General features: G+C 42.4%; 1 protein-coding gene across 5 annotated transcripts in view; it reads right to left on the bottom strand.

Annotated features, from left to right (window-relative positions):
• Positions 1–22,168, bottom strand: part of focad (focadhesin) — a 205,036-nt gene extending 182,868 nt beyond the window's left edge. For 2 of the 5 annotated variants that reach the window (XM_087994579.1, XM_043718998.2), the window contains exon 1: positions 21,955–22,167. The gene's annotated coding sequence lies outside the window, so the exon portion shown is untranslated. Of the gene's footprint in view, positions 1–21,954 lie in introns of all 5 variants that reach the window. The other 3 variants (XM_087994578.1, XM_043718973.2, XM_087994575.1) reach the window with 2 other exon arrangements.
• Positions 22,169–24,421: the final 2,253 nt, after the last annotated feature.

Consider the following 24,421-nt stretch of genomic DNA (forward strand, 5'->3'; position numbering starts at 1 on the left):
GGATCCTGTTAAATCAATCCAATTCCGCTGTGGTTTATGATTAGCTCTCTACTTTTGAATTACGGTGTGACAGGACAGTGAGATGTGCCATATCATCGAATCCCTACCATCAATACAGCAACACTTTTAGAAAAGCAAACAAAGCAATGGTCACACAGTTGGGAGGGAATTGTCCTGGGAGCCCTCAACATTGACTTTGGATCATATGAAGCCTGATGGCATCAGTTCAGGTCGGAGCAAGGAAACTTCCTGGTGATTGCCACCTTCTACTAAGAGTGTGTATCGGGTATAAGCAGGTATGGAAAGAGTTAAGTTCTGAGTTTTGTGAAGCAAGAGGTTCAGCTGAGCATGACTCAGATCAAGTAAGAACTTACAGTTAACAGTGGGGTGCTGGAGGCAAGGGTAATAGGTTAACAAGTTGGAAAAGCATTCATTACATACAGCCATTTAACAATATTGGAAGCATTCAGTGTGTAAGGCTAGTTTAACGAGGTGAGAAGGATTCATTTATGTGATGCCAGTTGAGGTTAACAACCTTCATAGCGTAACACCAGATGGCTTAATCTTTGCTATTGACACTCGCTGATTGTAACGGTCACGCAATCAATATGTATGTTGCCTTAGCTGGATGCTCCTCCCTGTAAAATGCTTACATAATTCATTAAGAAACTGCTCTTCCAGAGAAGACTGAGAACTCATGTCTCTGTGCACATTGGCGATTGTTCTCTCTCCCTCCAGGGCCAGGAATAAAGATGAAGGAGGTAAAGCTATACTGTCTCTAAGTGTTTTACTTCAACTGAGGGTGTGAAACGGGATGACACCACCACCCCTCAATTCTCCTCCAGTGAACATGTCTGAGGATGCTTTGAGGATGGAATGTATTTTGAGACTTCACTGCCTCCTGAATGCACTGGTTCCTAATCTTATCCTTTGTTCTAGTTCTACACATCCATCTCAGTATCGAAATCTCATCAGCGTCCAATCATTATTTGGTTTTTCTTAATGTTGCTCAAGATTCTACATATAGCACGAAGGCTCAGTGGTTAGCACTGCTGCCTCACAGTGCCAGGTTCGATTCCAGCCTCAGGTGACTGTCTGTGTGGTGTTTGCACATTCTCCCCCTGTCTGCATGGGCTCCCTCAGGGTGCTCCGGTTTCCTCCCACAGTCCAAAGCTGTGCAGGTCAGGGTGAATTGGCTGTGCTAAATTGCCCATAGTGTATTGTGTATAGTGTATTGTGTATTGTGTAGGGTAGGTGCATTTGTAAGGGGAAATGTAGAGTAATAGGGAAGAGGAATAGGTCTGAATGGGATACTCTTCGGAGAGCATTTGATGACTTGTTGGGCCATTTAGCCTGTTTCCAAGCTGCAGGAATTCTATGACATGGCGCATCTCACAACTGCCCTGAAGATTCTTTCTTCCAATGTCAGCACAATTTTCTATCAGAGAGCTCCCACTGATGTTTATTACTCCAAACTAAACGCATACTTTCAGCTTCTGTCACCAAGATGTTTAAAGTTTCTCACTTTCTCCAGGTTTTCAGCTATAATCTTTATCACTTGACTCCAATCCTCTTCCTTCAGCTCAAAGTTACAACATACATATTGGGTCAGGAAGAAACGGGGGAAAGTCAGTTAAGTAAAGATATAAAAGATGCTGAAGTGGGAGTGATATTTCTCTGGAACTGACTGACTATCAATAAAGTATAGTGTTGGGAAACACATTGAAACTCTGATATTATTGTTAAGATTTTTCTAACAGTCACAGATATAAAAAAACTGACTCTGCTTATGCAGTGAAAAAATGTTCCGTTGTTAAAGAACATCTGTTAGACCTCAGTTGGAGTATTGTTTGCAGCTCTGGGCACCACATTACAGGAAAGATATAAAAGCAGTCAACAAGAATGGTTCCTGGGTTGAAAAACTTCAGTTATGAGGATAGATTGAAGAAATTGAGATTAATCTCCACTGGAAGAAGAAAGGCAAGAGGTAACTGGATAAAAGTTTTCAAAATCATTAGTGGGCTGCAGACAATAGATTGGGAGACATTGTTCTCCCATCTAAAAAGGTACAAGAACAAGAGGGCATAGATTTCAAGTGATCTGCAAAAGAAGAAAGGACGTAGTCAAAGAACAAACAAAATTACAGCACAGGAACAGGCCCTTCAGCCCTCCAAGCCTGCGCCGATCCAGATCCTTTTCCTAAACCTGTCGCCTATTTTCTAATGATATGTATCCCTTTGCTCCCTGCCTTTTCATGTATATGTCTCGATCCATCTTCAATGACGCGATCATGCCCGCCTCTACCATCTCCACTGGCAATGCATTCCAGGTACCTAACACTCTCTGCATAAAGAACTTTACACATATATCTCCACGAAACCTTTCCCCTTTCACCTTGAACTCATGACCCCCAGTAATTGAGTCTCCCACTCTTGGAAAAACCTTCTTGCTATCCACCCTGTCTATACCTCTCATGATTTTGTAGACCTCAATCAGGTCCCCCCCCCCTCAACCTCCATCTTTCTAATGAAAATAATCCTAATCTACTCAACCTCTCTTCATATCTAGTGCCCTCCATACCAGGCAACATCTTGATGAATCTCCTCTGAGCCCTCTCCAAAGCATCCACATCCTTTTGGTAATGTGGCAACCAGAAGTGTACCAGTATTCCAAATAGTCAGGAAAATCCTTTCCACCAGCGAAGAATTAGGGTATGGAATGCACTGCCTGGAAAGATGGTGGAGGCAGGTTCAACTGTGGCATTCAAGAGGGCAGCGGATGATTATTTGAATAAAAATAATGTGGGGAAAAGGTGAGTGATTGGGTCTGAGTTAATGATGCTCACTGAACAAACCAATACAGGCGCGATGGGCCGAATGACTTCCTGCTGCAGCATCACACTCTGGGATTCCATGATCTGTGACTATGTGTGAATATATTTTAGTGGCTCATCACCACCTTAATCCACTGCCAAAATTATAGTGTCTATCAAGCCCAGTTTCTTCTGGGATTTGACCTGCCCAGTATTACCATCATCTGGGATCAGAACAATTTAGTAATCTAAGCCACTGCAGGCAACACAATGGTCAAAATGTATCAGTAGCTTGTTCATCACTGGTATAGTGTCTGGTACAATAGGAACATATGAATAGAACATTCAGTCCTTGAAGTCTGTCCCACCATTTAATATGATCATGGCTGGTCAAATACTTCAAAACCTTTTACTCATATTGTCACATAGCTCTGTGCACCATTGAAAATCAAAAATGTAATCAACCTCTACTCTTCCAGGTATAGAAATCCAACAATTCATTACTCTCTGAATGACAAAAAAAAACCTCATCTCAGTCCAAATGGCATGTCCTTTATTTTTAAACTGTGCTCCCCAGTTCTAGACTCCAGAATCTTACCTGCATCTATCCTGTCTGTCCCTTTAAGTATTATTGAAATTTACGACAGCTTTCCTCCCACAGTCCAACAATTTGCAGGTTAGGTGAATTAGCCATGTTAAATTGCCTGTAGTGTGCAGGAATGTACAGACTGGGTGGATTAGCCACGGGAAATGCAGGGTTACATTGATGGGAGTGGAAGTGGGGAACTTGGTGGAATGAGCTTTAGTGGGTCAGTAGGACTCGATGGGCTGAATGACCTACTTCTGCACTGTAGGGGTTCTATGAAGACCTCTCATTCGTCAAAACTCTGTAGAGTTCAGATCTAGTATACCCAATCCTTCTGCACAGGATAGTCCCACCATTGGTAGGGACAAGACTGGTGAAGCTTCATCACATTCCCTCAATGGCAATAATATATTTCCTGAGGTAAGGAAACCAAAACTCCACACATTACAGTCTACTCAAGCTCCTGTACAACTGTGGCAAGACACGATGATTCTGGTACTGAGAACCTATTGTGACAAAGGTAAACATCCATTAGCCTTCCTAATGGTTTGCGTATCTGCAACTTAGCCTTCAATGGGCCTTAGGTCAAGAGCTATTTGACATCGTTAAAAATCACACAATACCAGGTTATAGTCCAACAGATTTAACTGGAAGCACTAGCTTTCGGAGTGCCGTTCCTTCATCAGGTGGTTGTGGAGGACACAATTATAAGGCACAGAATTTATAGCAAAAGTTTACAGTGATGTAACTGAAATTATACATTGAAAAATACCTTGATTGTTTGTTGAGTCTTTCATCTGTTTGAATACCATGATAGTTTCACTTCTTTCATGTGTAAATCACAAAACTATTTTTTAAAAGTTTACATTCTCAGGTTAACTAACAATTGGTGTTAGCCAGATGCTATGTTGAAGGTGCTAGCCCCCTGAGAATGTAACTTTTAAATAAAAGTTTTGTGATTTATACATGAAAAAAGTGAACAGATATGGTATTGGAACAGATGAAAGACTCAACAAACAATCAAGGTATTTTTCAATGTATAATTTCAGTTACACCACACTGTAAACATTTGCTATAAATTCTATGCCTTACAATTGTGTACTCCACAACCACCTGATGAAGGAGCAGCGCTCCGAAAGCTAGTGCTTCCAATTAAACCTGTTGGACTGTAACCTGGTGTTGTGTGATTTTTAACTTTGTACATCCCAGTCCAACACCAGCATCTCCAAATCATGACATTTGACATCTACACTTTCCAACCTTTCACCATTTAAGAAATACTTGACACATCTGTTCTTCCTACAAATGTGGATAACTTCACACTTTTCCACCTTATCCTCCACTTGCAGGCTTTTGTCCAATTACTATGTTTGTCCAAATCCTGCTGAAAATGTTTTCCATCATAATCATCACATCCATTCCTGCGCAGCTCTACCATCTGCAACAATTTAAACTTGGCCCCCACCTCCAAATGATATAACAGATATTGTAAACAGCTGATCCCTGTGGCTACTCACCTGTCACAGCCTGCCAATGGATCAATAACCCATTTATTTCTATTCTCACTTTTCTGCCTGTCAGCCAATCCTTCTCCTTTCCCAACACAAAGCCATGTTGACTGTCCCTAATCAGTCTTTGCCTTTCCAAATACATGTAAATCCTAAACCTCAGGATTCCTTCCAACAGCTTGCTCACCACTGATGTCAGGCTCACTGGTCTATAGTTCCCTGACTTGTCCTTACCACCTTTCTTAAGTAGTGGCACCATGTTGGCCAACCTCCAGTCTTCTGGCACCTCACCTGTGACTTTCGATGACATAAATATCTCAGCAAAGGGCCCAGCAATCACTTCCCTGGCTTCCGACAGAGTTCTAGAGTACACCTGATCAGGTCCTGGAGATTTATCCACTTTTATGCATTTCAAGACATCCAGCACTTCCTCCTCTGTAATATGGATATGTAAGATGTCATCATCGACTTCCCCACATTCTATATCTTCCATGTCTGTTTCCACAGTAAACACCGATGCAAAGTACTTTGACCAAGGGTCAGTTAGACTCGAAACGTCAGCTCTTTTTTCTCCTTACAGATGCTGCCAGACCTGCTGAGATTTTCCAGCATTTTCTCTTTTGGTTTCAGATTCCAGCATCCGCAGTAATTTGCTTTTACCCTGATGCAAAATACTCGTTTAGTACCTCCCCATCTCCTACGGCTCCACACAAAGGCAGCCTTGCTGATCTTTGAGGGGGCCTATTCTCTCCCTAGTTACCCTTTTGTCCTTAATGTATTTGTAAAAACTCTTTGGATTCTCCTTAACTCTATTTACCAAAGCTATCTCATGTCTCCTTTTTGCCCTCCTGATTTCCCTCTTAAGTACACTCCTACTGCCTTTATACTCTAAAGATTCACTCAATCTATCTTACCTATACCTGACATATGCTTACTTCTTTTTCTTAACCAATCTCTCAATTTCTTTAGTCATCCAGCATTCCCTATACCTACCAGTCTTTACTTTGACCCTGACAGGAATATACTGTCACTGGACTCTTGTTATGTCATTTCTGAAGGCTTCCCATTTTCCAGCCATACCTTTACCTGCGAACATCTGCCCCCATTCAGTTTTTGAAAGTTCTTGCTTAATACTGTCAAAATTGGCCTTTCTCCAATTTGGAACTTCAACTTTTAGATCGGGTCTATCCTTTTCCATCACTATTTTAAAACGAATAGAATTATGGTCGCTGGCCCCAAAGTGCTCCCCCACTGACACCTCAGTCATCTGCCCTGCCTTATTTCCCAAGAGGAGGTCAAGTTTTGCACCTTCTCTAGTAGGTACATCCACATACTGAATCAGAAAATGTTCTTGTACACACTTAACAAATTCCTCTCCGTCTAAACCCTTAACACTATGGCAGTCCCAGTCTATGTTTGGAAAGATAAAAACCCTGACCATAACCACCCTATTATTTTTACAGATAACTGAGCTCGCCTTACAAATTGTTTTTCAATTTCCCTCTGACTATTAGGGGGTCTATAATACAATCCCAATAAGGTGATCATCCCTTTCTTATTTCTCAGTTCCACCCAAATAGTTTCCCTGGATGTATTTCCGGAAATATCCTCCCTCAGTATAGCTGTAATGCTATCCCTTATCAAAAACGCCACTCCCCCTCCTTTCTTGCCTCAGTTTCTGTCCTTCCTGTCACATTAACATGCCAGTCCCGTCCATCTCTGAGCCATGTTTCTGTAATTGCTACTATGATATCACAGTCCCATGTTCCTAACTATGCCCTGAGTTCATCTGCCTTCCCTGTTAGGCCTCTTGCATTGAAATAAATGCAGTTTAATTTATCAGTCCTACCCTGTTCTATGCCTTGTCCCTGCCTGCCTTGACTGTTTGACTTGCTTCTTTTCTCAACTTTGCCAGTCTCAGATTGATCTCCTTTCTCACTATCTCCCTGGGCCCCACCCACCACCTTACTCGTTTAAAATCCTCCTGAGCAGCTCTCGCAAACCTCCCTGTCAGTATAGTCGTCCCTTCCAATTCAGGTGCAATCTGTCCTTCTTGCCCAGGTCACTTCTATCCCAGAAGAGATTCCAATGATCCAAAAATGTGAAGTGTTTTGACCAGCTGTCTCACACCTGGAATATCCACTGCACAGCTGCCTTTATAGAAAGAAAATGTTCAGGTCGAAGCTACAGTTTTCAAATATATTGAGGGTCTGGCTTCGTCCATGATACCATTCATCAAATTTGTGAGTAACATGTCAAAGACCTCCAATAACTTGGTCAAACATGGTTTCCCAATCACAAATCTATGCTTGCAATGCCCAACTGGATCATTTTTATTCAAGTGTTCATTTATCACACCTTTTAAGAATAGATTCCAGCATGCCTTCAAAATCGCCCCATTCAAATTGAATTAACTCACTTTCAATTTCTGTCATATTTTGGTGACTCATGCCTAAAATGTTCGATTACAAAATTATTAATTATCAAATCATACAGAACAGACCAGACCCTTTGATCCAACCAGTCCAAGCCAGTCATAATTCCAAACTAACCCCACCTGCCAGCGCGTGGTCCATATCCGTCCAAACACTTTTCCTATTGATGTATTTATCCAAATTTTTAAACATTATGACTGTATCCACACCCATCACTTCCTCTGGAAGTTCATTCCACACACGAACCACATGTCCCTCATGTCTCTTTTAAAATCTTTCTCCTTCCTTGTCTTGAAATCCCTCACCCTAGGGAAAAGTCATCTGCCATTCACCTTAGCTATATCCCTCATGATTTTAGAAACCTCTATCAAGGTCACCTCTAATCTGCCAACAATCCAGTAAAAGAAGTCCCAGCCTATCCAGCCTCTCCTTATAACTCAAACCTCCACACCTGGAGGCATCCTGGTAAATCTCTTCTGAATCCTCTCCAACTTAATAAAATCATTCCTATAACAGGGCAACCAGAACTGGACACAGTACCTCAGAAGAGGCCTCCCCAACATCTTGGACATTCTCAAAATAGTCCATTGGAGTAAAAAAAAAATTAGATCAAAAATAGTGTACAGTATTCCCTAGTTGGTTCGTCAACATGCTGCTCAAGAAACCCATCAGTAACATAATCCAGACGCTGAATGTCCTCACCTTTACTGCTCAATCGGTTTACCCAGTCAATGTGCAGATAAAAGTCACTAATGCTAATTATTCTGCCCATGCTAAATGCTTCTCTTATCTCCTGATTAATAGGATGTTCCCCACTTGCACTAGTTTTTGGTGGCCTATGAATAACTCCACAGCCAGTGACCACTGCCCCTTCCTGTTTCTCAGCTCCATCCAAACAGATTCCACAAATTGTTCTTCCAATCCAAGATTTTCCATTACTAATGTACTGATCCCATCTCATTATTAACACAACATTGCCTCCTTTTCCTTCCTGTCTGGCGTTCCTAAATGTCAAATATCCATGAAGATTCAGTTCCCAATCATGGTCACCATACAGCCATGTCTCTTATAATGCCAATGTTAATGAAGTTTTCACCAAAACTGTCAAATGCCATTAGGTTAATGATTAGTGAAAAATGTTTCCCTCTCTCAAAGAACCATTATTGTTTTGAAGACGGTTACCTTGTACACAGGTCTAGAAATACTCGAGATTTTACATATGGATTTTATACAGGTATCTCCTTCAAGTATTTATTCAATTCCCTTTTGAAAGCTAATGCTAACACTATCAAGTAGTGCAGTCCAAACCCAAGCTACTCATCGCATTAACACGATCTTCATGTCAACTCATTCTTTCAGCAATCAATCTCAACTCATTGGTGATCAACCTTCCGGTGTCTTTTCTCAGCCTTCTTGCTATGAGGATGACAAAGTTCCTTCATATCTACCTGTGAACACAACAATGTCACACTATTCAAGGCATTTCAAGATGCTGTTTCCACAACAAATTCATTGAGCAGTGCAATCTGGATATGATGTCTGGATAAAAACCATTAAAAAAAAAACATTGATCAGAAACAAAAGCAGAAATTGCTGGAAAAGTTCAGCAGGTCTGACAGCATCTGTGAAGAGAAATCAAAGTTCACATTTCAGTTCCAGTGACCCTTCCTCAGAACTGGAGTCACTGGACACAGCATCGCATCACACTGGCTCAGGGCTGCACCACTCCCAATTCCTCATCATCCTCTGGCCTCATTTGACTTGCTAACAAGAAATACTTTATTTTTCTTTCAGGCCTCAAGACACTCAAGATGCAACAACTCAGAGTTACCCAGGGCTCTCTGGAAGCTTCCTCCCATCCCGTTCCCTCTGACTCCATCCCCACCTCCTGTCATATATTCACCATCCCTCTTAACCTTCCGCTCTCCATTGCTAAACGTTCTGTACTCAGCAAAGGTCTCAGCTTTAGCCCTCTACGTTCACACCTTAATGAATTCAGGGCACAACATGATGTTGAACTCTTCTGTCGTCTTCACCGCCATGCCCATTTCTTGGGGCACGAATCCTCTCCCCACCCCTCAGACCCCTTCGCCCAGCTCCAACACTCTCCCTCCACCTGGACCTTCTACCTGCACTCGAACTGCTCACTGAGAAATCAGTTCGGAGGAAGGGTCATCGGACCCATTGCGTTAACTCTGATTTCCCTTCACAGGTGCTGCCAAACCTGCTGAGCTTTTCCAGCAATTTCAGATAACATTTGGATATTTGTATTTAACCCTGAAGTGCTCTTGCTTCTTCTCTCACCACTCCCCGACAGTAAACTTTGACCTATCGATATAACACAAACAACGGCGTGCATGTACTCACTTATGGCAAGAAATTCTTTCCATATGAATGTTCTGCTTGCTAAGGTGCAACAAGTGAGTTATGACAGCTTTCTGGCAATAAAACAGATCACTTCATGCAATAACAAATTCAGTCAACTCACCTTAGTTGCAGGAAACAAAATAATTCTCTCAGGCATGAACTGACACAGAAGATTACAGGAGTTCTTTGAAAGCAAGCAATGAGTACTGTTTCAAATGTCATCATTAAATACTAGAGAGCAGATGGGCAAGCAAACCAAAGTCAACATCCTAGTCAAAATTGAATTGTGGCTTTATGACATCCTTTATAACAATGCATTTTCTGCTTGGTAGAATAGAGTTGCAGCAGACAAATATACATGCCTGTCATGATGGAAGTCAGAATTCATATCAACAAAGCTGGTCCAACAGAAAGCGACAGAATGGAAATGATTCTACAAAAATGGTTGATAAAGTTACTGAGACTTCCATAATGTCAGTTTGATGGAGGGTTGCATTTGGAACAGGCATTTAACCTTGAACTAAAGTTCATTGTCGAATCAAGTTGCATGGATTTTTAAGGAAACGCCCAATTACTCTGGAAAGCGCTCGGTTTGAAACATAATTTGTCGGAACACACAAAAGCCACTGTGCCCATTCAACTCTCCATTTTAATTGGCTCAACACTCAGCATTTGGTCTGTATTGCATTAATTAGAAAGCTAGTTTTCCCTTCGGTGACTCTATTTCCAAAATAGACTGCCACTCAATATGTAAAATGGCTACAAGTTACCTTCTGTACCAATTGTACTTGGCACAGGGTGCAGGACTGAAATAACTGTGCAGTGGCCAGTATTCCTTCACCAAATCTCCCTTCATTTATATGTACACAGCTCAGAACAGCCACCTCAGAGGCAGTCCCTCGACTGAAGAGGCTACCTGAACCTCCTGTTTATATCTGTCAGCCAGGGCTCCCTGATTGGCCCAATCAAGGATCTCATAGTCAGTGAGATCCACCAGGCCCTTGTTCAATTGCTACAAGCACCATGTGAAATACAACACCAAGAGAGAAAAATGTGCATCTGTATGAAATTTCATTGGCAGGGTAATTTTACCGAAGAGAGTTGAGACATAGAGCTTATGTCAGTGAACAGGCTCTTGCTCTACACTGGTTCTCTCCCTACCTCCAGGTTCAAGTTCCACCTGCTCCAAAGATTGGGTACCTCGGAATAGGGTAATTAGAAAATATCTATAAACGTCAATGAGGAATTATTATATCTGATTGGTTTAATGATGGTCCCCTCATTTATCGTAAAACAAAGTTCCAGATTGTTGTTTGGACAGCAAATGCACAGGATCAGTATCCAACATATGGACAGTCCTCTGGATTAGTACTTTCCTTTCGCACTTATGAATATCCAACACATCTCACACATGTCTAACCAACAGCTGTTTCAGTGAAATCGATTACCACTCTTCACTTTGTCTCGTTGGGCATGCAACATTACTATACGTCATTTGAAAAATATAACCATTACCTCTCTACAGCTCAGCATCATTGCAGGTATTTTATCTCTCAAATATGCAAGAAACATCACTTTGCATAGCTGAGTCACTTCTTTATAGAGTGCATTTAATTACATTTTGCATACAGCATTGATAGGTGTTTCTAAGGATCCATTTCAAGTCTGCAAATATTTCCAACAGTAATTTTTAAACTTCAAATAAAGAATCTTTTGAAAACGCAGGATAGTTTAACTGGCTTTGGTGCTGCAGTCAAGCTCCTGAAACCTTTGAGTTCCTTTGTTCCTAGTGCCACAACCAAATCCAGTCGCCATTTCACCCTGCATTTCATTTTCAGAAATCTGATCATCGTGGAAATCCTAACTGGAACCAAAATTCATGAAGCAACCGTCGCTGCATTGTGACTCATGCAGTATACCAAATCAGCTTTCTTCTAAAAACAGATAAACTGGCAACAAACCATGAAGCCCATTATGAGTCAACATTTTAATTTGAGTCTATAAAACTGTTCATACCTAAGTCTCCTTTTAAAAGTTACTGTCAAATAGTCCTTAAAAGAACTCTATTTTTTGTTCATCTCTGAAAGTTGCAGTACTTACAATGTAAAGTGTTTGCATTGACAGTCTCAAATAATAACATCAAAAAAAGATGGAAGGCTATTCTCTATTCTTTGGAAGGGTTATGTACTGTTGAATTGGTGAACTGCATCTGTTTAATGAGATTAGGTCAGTGAATCATTTGTAAAATGCTGTTGGCATGGAGAATGCAATTCTGGAAATAATGGGATATTTGTATAGCCAGTTCCAAACAAAAAAAAGTGTTGCATAGTTAACAGGGTTGAAACTCTGTTAGGAAGTCACTTTCAGGCCTAGAACGTACTTCCTGAAAGTTATAAAATACCTAACATGTTTATTGTGATTTTAATCAAATAACAAATATTTAGAGGTAACGACAAGGCAGTACTTGAAGTTCAAATGACTGTAGATGCTTTCAATCAGCAATAACAATAAAGAAAGCCGGTGAAGAAACTCAGGCAGGTTAGGTAGCACCTGTGTATCGAGAAAATAACAGTTGTCACTTCAGATCTTCATCAGAAGGGAAAGGTTAGAGATGGAATAGGTTCGAAGCAAGAGGTGAGTGAACAAGGACAAAAGGTTGCAATATTATGAAGTGATAAGATAATGCCTCATACCAAAAGATTGAATGCTTTACAACTTTCTCCTGCTTTATAACTAACCTAATTCAGTACTCTATAATATAAATTAAAGGATCGTTAAGAAAGTTCAAAGGAGGGTAACATAAACAGCCAAATTAGATACAGCTCAGAACTCGAGGATGTTTTCTCCTTGAAATGAGAAATACCAGTACGTAAACTAAAGAACTGATCACTGACTTCAGAAAGAAAGGAATAGAACATGCCTTCATCTACATCAACGGAGTAGAAGTTGAGAGGATTGAGAGCATCAAGTTCCTCGGAGTGATGATAACCGACAATTTGTGCTGGACTTCCCGCATAGATGTGATGGTCAAGAAGGCACGACAGCGCCTCAACTTCCTCAGGCGTCTCAGGAAATACAGCATGTTCATAAGGACCCTCAGCAACTTCTACAAAGGCACCTCTGAAAGCATACTGTCTGGGTGCCTAATAGCCTGGTGCTGCAACTGCTCTGCCTTGCACCCTAAATTACTACAGGAAGTTGTGTGCACAGCCAAGAGCATTATGGGAGCCAACCTTCCATCCATGGACTCCATTTACACTTCTCCTTGCTGCAGAAGGGCTGCCAACATCATCAAAGACCCACCCCACCCAGTTAACGCTCTCCTACAACCTCTTCCATCAGGGAGGAGCTTGAACACATGCACCAGCAAGTTCAGGAACAGCTTCTTCCTTGCCATCATTAGACAGACGAATGGACTCTCCAACTTCAAATAATGCTGATTTAGCTAATATCGATCATGCCTAGCGCACACCCTGTGCAGTGTAACTTATATGCCTTATTCAGTTCAATTTTTTTTACACTCAATGATCTGTGTGACCTTGCTTACTATGATCTGCCTGTGCTGTTTGCAAACAAAGCTTTTCACTATACTTAGGTACACATGACAATAAATCAAATCAATCAGATCAGGTACTTTTACATCATGAATAGTATGGATCCAGTACAAAGCTACACTTCTACACTACGAAAAATCATACTTTAATTCCTCTCTTGAACCTATGTGACACCTTGAGTTTTGGACCAGTTATCCGTATTCAGAATCAGGGTGCCACTTTGGCTCTAAACATTGGGAAATGCAACTTCTGTCCTCATTTTTAGGTTCTGTCCATCAAATCGAGGTTCAAAAGTATACAGATGTGGAATAGTAGGACTGAACGCTTGAGCATACCAAGCTGCATTTGAGCATTAGCATGCTGTGAAGATCTCAGTCAAAGACATCTCCCCTCATTACCTGTGTGGTAACTAAATAGAATAATAATGTAGCAATTCGAACACATTAAGTGATGTGTCACAGCTGCAATGTATGGGAACTTCTGGACATCAGCTTGATCCAGGCCAATAGGTCTGCAATAACTGCGTGAGCTTTCAGCTGCTTTGACTCAGCGTTTGAGCTGGGAGTTGAAGGACATAAGCACCAGGGAGGGCGGTGGCTGGGGGGGGGTTGTTCCCTGGATATTTTGTGCTAGGGATTGACTGGTCTGTATTGGTCAGTGCTCAGGGTTAGGAGACTTTGAACAAGATAGATAAGATAGCCCAGAATGCTGAGATCCCAACCACTTGTAATTATTCAACAGATTTTGAGGTTCTATCAGTTTGTTTGGATGAGAGTGCATGCTGCAGAGATGACGAGCAAACTGATGATGGCACTGTGTACAGGAAGCCATTCACATTGAGGGAAATAAAAGGAATGTAGTGTTGTTTTTAAATTATTTTCATTCACTCAAGAGTGTTACTGGCTGACCCAGCATTAATTTACCATCCACAGTTGCCCTAGAAAAGGTGGTGGTGAACTGGTTTTGAACCAGTGCAGTCCACCTTTGATAGGTTGACCCACAATGCCATTAAAGAAGGAATTGTACGATTTTGATCCAGCAACAGGAAGAAACAGGGATATATTTCCAAGTCAGGAAGGTGAGTGGATTGGAGTGGAATTTGCAGGTGGTGGTGATCTCATGTATCTGCTACCCTTGCCTGTCCAGACTGAAGTCGTCGTGGTTTTGTAAAGTGATGTCCAAGAACCTTTGGTGAATTTCTGCAGTGTATCTTCTAGACAGTACATACTGCTGCGACTGAGCGTCAGTGATGGAGCGAGTGAATGATTGTGGATGTGGTGCCAATCAAGTGGGCTGCTTTGTCCAGGATGGTGTCAAACATCTTCAGTAATATTGGTACTGCACTCAGCCAGGCAAGTGGGGAGTATTCCATCACACTCCTGAGTTGTGCCTTGTAGATGATGGAGAAGCTTCAGAAAGTCAGGAGCTGATTTACTTGCCACAGTATTCCTAGCCTCTGATCTGCTTATTTAGCCATTGTGTTTATGTGCTGAGTCCAGTTGAGTTTTTAAATCAATGGTAACCCCAAGGATATAGATAGTGGCAATTCAATGATGGTAACACCGTTGAATATTGAAGTGTGATGATTTCACAGTCTCTTGTTGAAGGTGTTCATTGCCTTGCATTTGCAAGGCACAAATGTTACTTGCCACTTGTCAGCCCAAGTCTGGATATTGTCTATTATTGCCTTTGAACATGGACTGCTTCAGCCTCTAAAGAGTCGTGAATGGTGCTAAACATTGTGCAATCATCGGCGAACATCTGCTCTTCTGACCTTATGACGGAAGGAAGGTCATTGATGAAGCGGCTAAAGATGGCTGGGACGAGGAGATGTCCAGGAGCTGAGATGACTGACCTCCAACACCACAACCATTTTCCTAAGTGTCAGTTATGACTCCAATCAGCGAAGAGTTTGCTCCTGATACCCATTGACTGTAGTTTTGCTGTTTGGATGCTCTTTGATGCCACACCGAGTCAAATAGGGCCCACCTCACCTCTCAAATTCAACTCTTTGTCAATGAGTTTGTCAGGAGCTGAGTGGCCCTGGTGGAACCCAAACTGGGCATCACTGAGCAGGTGCTGTGCTGCTTGATAGCACTGTTGATAACACCTTCCATCGAGGTTAGACTGATGGGGTGGTTATTGAGCAGGATGGATTGTCCTGCTTTTTGTGTACAGGACATATCTGGGCAATTTTCCACATTGTCAAGTAGATGCCAGCATTGTAACTGCTTGACAAGGGAGCAGCAAGTTCTGAAGCACAAGTCATAGAGTCATAGAGATGTACAGCATGGAAACAGACCCTTCGGGTCCAATCCGTCCATGCCGACCAGATATCCCAACCCAATCTAGTCCCACCTGCCAGCACCCGGCCCATATCCCTCCAAACCCTTCCTTTTCATATACCCATCCAAATGCCTCTTAAATGTTGCAATTGTACCAGCCTCCACCACATCCTCTGGCAGCTCATTCCATACACGTACCAGCCTTTGTGTGAAAAGGTTGCCCCTTAGGTCTCTTTTATATCTTTCCCCTCTCACTCTAAACCAATGCCCTCTAGTTCTGGACTCCCCAACACCAGGGAAAAGACTTTGTCTATTTATCCTATCCATGCCCCTCATAATTTTGTAAACCTCTATAAGGTCACCCCTCAGCCTCCGACACTCCAGGGAAAACAGCCCCAGCCTGTTCAGCCTCTTCCTCTCGCTCAGATCCTCCAACCCTGGTAACATCCTTGAAAATCTTTTCTGAACCCTTTCAAGTTTCACAACATCTTTCCGATAGGAAGGAGACCAGAGTTGCACGCAATATTCCAACAGTGGCCAAACCAATGTCCTGTACTCAATACTCTGAACATTATTATTGGATTGTTGTCAGGGCCCATCAACTTTGCATTATTCAATACTTCCAACTGTTCCTTGACATCATGTGGAGTGAAACGAACTGACTGACAACTGGTAGCTGTGATTCTGGGGCAATCAGAGGAGGTCAAGATGGATCATCATCCACTCAGCACTTCTGGCTGAAGATTGCTGCAAATGATATTTAGTTTGAGGAAGAGAGGAGTAGGTCTGAGACTGAGATTAGAAAAAAGCAATTATGATGGCATGAAAGCAGAGATGGCTGACGTGAACTGGCAAATTGTGTTGAAGAATAGTTAAGAGAGGAAATGAAGTGGCAGACATTTAGGGGATATTTCAAAACATGTAGAGCAGGTACAGTGCAATTGTAATGGATCAGACCAGATCTCTCCCACCCCAAGTATATTATGGAGACAACCCGGACTCTGACTTATACTTTTTTAAAAGGCAAGGATAAGGAATTGTGTTCCAGATTTAATTTGAGCGACTTACCCCAAGCTTTAACCAAAACACACTTTATTATTATAACACAGTTAAAATGTAACAAAAAAAGAATTAGTATAACTTTACTCTCAGAAATACTTAACAGGATAATGTATTAGTTAACCACTAATCATCAACTGTTCCAAAAAGGCAGCATCCCATAATGGTAGCCTTGGCAAAGGCAATTCAGCAACACAGTTATGATTCTCACGTGCTGACTCTCTCAAGTCCATTAGAAAGAAACAATCTGCCCCTTCGATTTTTAACCGGAAGCCTCGCGTCTAAGATTCCACTCTAGTAGCAGAAAACACAAGCTTCTGACTCCAGTAACCAGCAGAAACCTTCTCAACTCATGGAGAGAAAAAGTCCTGACCCCAGCCACTCTCCACTCTTGCCTTATTTTTTTACTAAAAGAGAGATCTCAGCTGTTTACCAACTGCCTGACTGAAGGAGACACTTCAGCACCACTGTGACAGCACCCCTCTATAAGAGAAACAGCACTGAACACAGTATCATCACACAATGAATTCCAAGGGATAAAGCCACCATTTGTGGTTAGTGAGAAAGGTAAAAGGCAACAGTAAAACTTTAAGAAATGCATGTAATTGTGCATTAAAGTGTGGCAAGTGAGAAGACTGGACAGAACCTAAAAATGTTAACAATTACAAAAAGCAAATTAATGGGGAGGGAAAGGTTACAGTCCAAGAGAAAGCTAACCAGAAATATAAGATAAGAATTTTTCTAATAAAAGGAGTTGAAATTAACATGGACTCTAGAAAGAAATACAACCATTCCATTCACACTGCTTTCATGAAATCAAATAACTCTGCAAGTTGCGGCAAGAGGTAAATTATATTGTATAATGTCCAGCTCCCTCAAAACAACGTTGGGCGAAATGTACAAAAATTTTAATTACTTACATTCTTAAAAACTTGCACCAATAGTTTAATGATAAAGCAAAATCTACGAGCAATAAACATTGGGAGTGAACAGAGAAGAAACAGGATTGAACTTATTAACATTCCATCAATTAGACATTGGAACTAATTAATTAATTAGAATTATGAAGTATGCAAAATACAATAGTAATGCTCTTCAAAGTGATTTGATTAAATGTACTTACAACTCTGTCTGAAAACCCAGCAACAGAAAATGTACACTCTATAAAAGAAACCATTTATCTACATAATTAAGAAAAATATTCTGGCCCAGAATTGCCGGGATTGCAAATCCAAGTGCATCAAGTGGATTTTTCAAATTTTAGATTACATGTCGACATTGGAAATTGCTGGAAAAGCAAATTTATCATGCCAAGAGTTACAGGGCATCTTGAATGTCACGAACCTCAGATCCAAAGATCCATATGCTTCACCAGTGAAATATATTGATAGACCGTGGGTGATTAAGGAATCGGGAATTAGATACCAAGGTAAATAAAAGGGAAGAAAGATTGGATTAACAAAGAAAGAGGGAAGAGTAAAATTCTTTTAAAGAAATAAAATTTAAAAGAATTCTAGGAACAAGTTACCAGCTGTAGGAATGCAATCGCAATTTCAACTATTCTCTTTCCAGCCTCCATGATTTGTTTCATATCTGGACTTCAAATGCCAGAAACTCGATTGTTACAGCACAGAAGGTCACCATTTGGCTGATCTTGCTTGCACAGTTCTATTATCAAGTGCCAATCTCCTGCCTTTTCCCTCTGTCCTTACACACCATGTCAATCCAAGTAGCCATTCAAAGCCTCAACTGACCCTGCCTCCACCACATTGTCTGGTAGTGCATTTAACACCCCAATATTACCCTAAAGAAACTTACTTCTCTTGCTTCTTTTACATTTTATTTAAAACACGTACCCTCCTTTTCTTCTTCCTTTCACGAACGGAAACAGCTTCTCCCTATCTTCTCTGTCCAGCCTGCCCACAATTCTGGAAACCTCTGTGAAATACCCTCTCAGTTTTCTGCTCTCCAAGAACAGTCACAACATCTTCAATCTATCTACACAACTGAAGTTGCTCAGTCCCGAAACCATTCTTGTAAATTGCTTCCGCATCCTTTCCAATGCATTCCCATCTTTCCTCCAATGTGACACACACCCGAGGGCTAGACATGATTTGTAGAAGTTCAACATTACCTCCTTGCTCTTGTATTCTGTGCCCGTATCAATAAAGGAGGGGAAAGCGAGGACTGCAGATGCTGGAGACCAGAGTTGAAAAGTGTGGTGCTGGAAGAGCGCAGCAGGCCAGGCAGCTTCCGAGGAGCAGGCGAATCGACCTTCTTCAGGAATGAGGCTGGTGTGCCAAGTAAGGCTTGACATACCAGACTCACTCTGAAGAAAAGCTTATGCCTGAAACATCGATTTGCCTGCTCCTCGGATGCTGCCTGGCCTGCTGCGCTTTTCCAGCACCACACTTTTCAACTCGTATTAATAAAGCCAAGAACAAAGTATACTTTATTAATAGATTTTGCCACCTACAATGATCAGTGCATGTGTACACCAGGTCCCTCTGCTCTTGCACCCCCTTTAGAATCGTACCCCCTATTTGATATTGTCTTTCAACATTCTTCTGACCAAAGTGCATCACATCACGCTTCTCACCTGCCACCTATCCACTGTCTCCAACTTGTCAATGTCCTTTTGGAGTTCCCCAATATCCTCCTTACTGTTTACAATTCTTCCAAGTTTAGTGTTATCTGCAAACTTTGAAATGTCACCTGCACACCAAGATCCAGATGACTTATACACAGCAGGAAAAGCAAGGGGCTCACAATTCTGATGCTGAGAGAACTCCATGTCAAACTGTCCTCCAACCCAAAAAATATCCATCGACTGTTCATCTGTTTCCGAGCCTTCAGCCAACTTTGTATCTGCTGCTGTTCCTTTTATCCCATGAACTATCACGCCATCTAGAAATCCATGCATACCACATCAACAGCGTCACCCTTTTTGACCTTTTCTGTTATCTCTTCAAAATACTCCACCAAGATGGTCAAACAAGATGTTCCATTTGGAATTCTATGCCAACTCTTCCTTATCAACCCACCTTTTTCCATGTGATTAGTAATTCTCGCTCAGATAGTTATGTCTGAAAGTCTCCCCAGTTCAAACAATCTGATCTGTACTTGCAATCTTTCTTGAACAAGGCAGGAATGTTTGCAATCACCCAATCTTCTTGCACTTCCTGAAAATCCAGGCAAGTATGAAAGATTTTGGCCAGTGTCCCCACAATTTCTACCTTCACTTCCTTGAAAATCCTTGGATGCATCTCATCCAGACCCAGTGCCTTGCCAACTTTAAGAGCCAATAGTTAAGGGCTAAATGGGATGGATTCAAACAAATCTAGCAACTCAAGACCGGGCATCCATGAGGCATTGCGGGCCATCAACAGCAGCAGGTTCCAGCACATTCCATAACTTCATAGCCCAGCATTTCCCCCCAGACAACCTTTACCATCAAGTCAGGTGCTGTCTGATCTGTCCTACTCTCTTTTAACCGCGCTGTTTGCATATTTGTCGATTCCTCATCCAGTTATGGGAAGCATGCTATTAAGCTAGATAAGGTTCAGAAGAGATTTACCAGGATGTTGCCAGGTATGGAAGGCTTGAGTTATAAAGAAAGGCTGGAACCTTTTTCACTGGAGCACAGGAGGTTGAGGTTTCGAAGTTGGTAAAATAATAAGATGCATAGAGAGAGTTGATGGTGTTGTCTTTTCCCCAAGATGGGGAGTTTCAACACTCGGGGACACATGTTTAAGATAAAAGGAAAAAGATTTTTTAAGAAAAAGAGATGAGGCTTTTTTTTGACAGCGGGTGGTTCACACATGCAATGAACTTCCTGAGGAAGTGGGGGAGGCTGGTACAATTACAATGTTTAAAATGCATTTAGATAAGTACATGAATAGGAAACGTTTGGAAGGATATGGGCCAGGAGCAGGCAGGTGGGATGAGTTCAGTTTGGGATGATGTTTGACATGGACTGGTTGGACCGAAGCGTCTGTTTCCATGCTGTATGACTCAATGACTTTGAGATATTCCTCTATAATAGCTGCTAGCTTCTCTCCTAATTCCCTTTTACTCCTGTTTTCACCCACCCCTAACCCCCAACCCCCAACCCAAAAAAAAATACCTGCAGCATTCTTGGTGAATCTCAATTGTATTTTCTGCCTTTCAGCTGTCATAATGTGTAAATTGTCAGGCCCAACTCATCTTGATGAATCACATCACTTCTCACAACATGTATTATCCATCGAGTCATAGAGATGTACAGCATGGAAACAGACCCTTCAGTCCATGCCGACCAGATATTCCAACCCAATCTAGTCCCACCTGCCAGCACCCAGCCCATATCCCTCCAAACCCTTCCTATTCGTATACCCATCCAAATGCCTCTTAAATGTTGCAATTGTACCAGCCTCCACCACATCCTCTGGCAGCTCATTCCATACACGTACCACCCTCTGCGTGAAAAAGCTACCCCTTAGGTCGCTCTTATATCTTTCCCTCTCACCCTAAATATATGCCCTCTAGTTCTGGACTCCCCCACCCCAGGGACAAGACTTTATCTATTTATCCTTGGCTCTCAAGTTAAGATTGATGGAAGCTCCAACAATGGGGCAAAGGTTCAAAGATCCTCTCAGTAAAGTTTCCCCCATCTCAATCCGAAATAGCCACTGCTTTGTTCTTTAAAAAAATCCATAAAAGGCTCGATTAATCGGTTCAGACATTAAAACATCGAACTGTACATCCCACAGAGCCTCGTAAACTGCTAGAAGTTACTATCATTAAACTCACACACAAATTTAGACAAGGTCAGAAGTGACACGTCACCAGGTTATAGTCCAAAAGGTTTGTTTGAAAATTAAGCTTGTGGTATCCTGTGACTTCTAACCTTGTCCACCCCAGTCCAACAGCGGCACCTCCACTTCACAAACTTGGACAGATTCCGAAACTTGGGAAGTGACCAAATCAGGCGCCTCAAAATTACCGCCCACCCCTAGGAAAAGAAGCAAGAGCTGAGGATGAAAGCTGGAGGCGGTTCGGCTGGGGCCTGAGATATGTACAAGCGCCCCGGGATAAACACAAGTCACAGCTGTCGGGGGGGGGGGGGGAGAAAGACTTAACTGAGCCTTTATCCCTTCCGTGTCTGGCTCCAGCACATTGCAATGTCAGGCCCTTTGTGTGTATGGTGTGGAAAACCAGCAGAAAGTGCAAGGCACGACGCTATACCCCAGTCTGAGAAAGCTCAGCCCTCCCTGGACACTGCAGCGCGGAGTGTATGAATGAGCCGCTGAAATTGCAACATCTGACAATTACAATGTAACAAACCGCGGCGTTCCAAAATACTTTACCCAGAAGCCGAATGCTCTCGCGGGCACACTCACTGCGCAAGTGTGGCTGCTCCCCTCCCACAGCCTTGACGTGGACTGGCTGCTGTCGACACACAGTGCACAGGTCCCCAGCGAATCTCCAGAACCATCCTCGCAGGCAGCTTTTCTGCCCGTCAATCAAACGCCTTCCTTCTGCAGACATTAAGGTGAAATCGACTTGACTTGACGTGCCGGGGCGACAGTGAGGTCTGCAGACGCTGGAGACCAGAGTTTGAGAGTGTGTTGCTGGAAAAGCCCAGTGGGATGATATATCCTGGAGAAAGTGAGGTCTGCAGACGCTGGAGATCAGAGTCAAGATTAGAGTGGTGGCTGGAAAAGCACAGCTGGTTAGGCAGTGTGCTCCTCCGATGCTGCCTGGGTTTGCTGTGCTTTTCCAGCACCACTCTAATCTTGATAGCTCCTGGCGTTGAGTCTCATCTGTATGGGAGTACAAAGTTAAAAATCACACAACACCAGGTTATAGTCCAACAGGTTTGTTTGGAAGCACTAGTTTTCAGAGCGCTGCTCCTTTATCAGGTGGTTGTGGAGAATAAGATTGTAAGCCACAGAATTTATAGTATGAGGATGATGACCCAGTGGTATTACTGCTGGGCTATTTGTTCAATAGCCTCAGCTGATATTTCAGGCAGCCTGTGTTTGAGTCCCACCGCCAGGGCAGATTGCAATATGTAGAATTTATGAATGAAACGACTTCCCAGTTAACAAGGGTGGGGAGAGACCATCTGGTTCACTCATGCTGTCTTAAGGAGGGAAAAATCTACAGTCATACATGTGAGTCCAGACCCACAGCAATATAGTGGATTCCCTACTGCCCTCTGAAATGGCCAAGTGAGCTCCTCAGTTCGACCAATCTCAACAAAGGAATGGAACCAGACAGACCACGTGGAATTGACAAAGACAACAGCAAATAGCAGTCCTGTCAAGCCCCTCCTTACTAACATCTGGGGTGAGTGCAGAGTTGGGAAAACTGCCTAAGAGAATCATGACTTATAGACAATAAATAGACCCAATGAGGTCTCATGGTATCAAGTGTAATGTGGGCAAGGAAAACTCCTGCTAATTACCTTTTTTAACAATAATCTCCTCCAGGTTGACCAACACTTGGAGGAAACACTGAGGGTGACAGGCATTCCGAATGTATTCTAGGTGGGGGATTTCAGTGCTGAAAGGATGGCTCAGCAACAGCACTAATGATTGAGCTGGTCGAGTTTGAAATGCTATTGCTGCTAGGCTCTGTCTGCGGCAGCTGGTGAGGGAACCAACAAGAGGGAAAAACATACTTCAACTCATCCCTGCCAAATACATCTGTCCATGACAGTATCGGTAAGAATGATCATTGTACAGTCTTTGTGATAGAGAAGGTCCCACCATCACATTGAGAATAACCTGCATGATATTGTGTGGCCTCTACTTCACATTGTGTGGCACCATGTTAAATAAGCCAGACTTTGAATGGATCTAGCAACTGAGCACTCATGAGGCACAGCAGAATTGTACTCCAACACAATCTGCAGCCTCATAGCCTGGTATATTCCCCGTTCAACCAACGCCATCATTGTGTAACTCATTTCCTGACTTCCCAAAGCCTGTCCACCATCAACAAGGCACAACTCAGGAGTGTGATGGAATACTCCCCACTTGCCCTGGATGAATGCAACTCCAACAATGCTCAAGAAGCTTGACATCCTCCAGGACAAAGCAGCCCACTTGATTAGCACCATATCCACAAATATTTAGTAACTCCACTGTGAACATTCAGTAGCAGCCATGTGTACTATCTACAAGGTGCACTGCAGAAATTCACCAAATATCCTTAGACGACCACTTCTATCTCAAAGGACATGGACAGCAGATACATGTGAACAGCACTGGCAAGTTTTCCTCCAAGCCACTCACTGTTCTGACATGGAAATAAATCACCATTTCTCAAGTGTTACTGGATCAAAATCCTGGAATTCTCTCCCAAAGGGCATTGTGGGTCAACCTAAAGCATGTGACTACATCGGTTCGAGAAGGCAGCTCACCATCATCTCAAAGGCAACTAGGGACAGGCAATAAATGTTGGCCAACCAGCGAAGCCCACATCCCGCACATGAATAATAAAAAAGTGGGGTAATCTGGAATGAAAGGCCATGGTTTTAGGGTTTTGGATGGCAGATTTACAACAGTGATGAGACAAAATTAACTCTCTCAAAGGGTCATGAATCTTTAGAATTCACTTCCCCAGATTGAGGTGGATGCCAGGAGACTGTATAAATTTCAGGAGTTGATAGGCAGATTTTAATGATTAATAGGTTACCATGAGCTGGCAGGAAAGAGGAAGCCAAGATGAGATCAGCCGTGATTGTACGAAATAGCGGAGCAGACTCGGAGTGGCGTGGGAGTGGGGCTGAATTGCCTGCTCCTCCTCCCACTTCTCATGGTCTTG

Source organism: Chiloscyllium plagiosum, unplaced genomic scaffold (genome assembly GCF_037043375.1).
Source record: "Chiloscyllium plagiosum isolate Xiang-an unplaced genomic scaffold, Cpla_swu_hap1 HiC_scaffold_2, whole genome shotgun sequence".
Classification (NCBI taxonomy): domain Eukaryota; kingdom Metazoa; phylum Chordata; class Chondrichthyes; order Orectolobiformes; family Hemiscylliidae; genus Chiloscyllium; species Chiloscyllium plagiosum.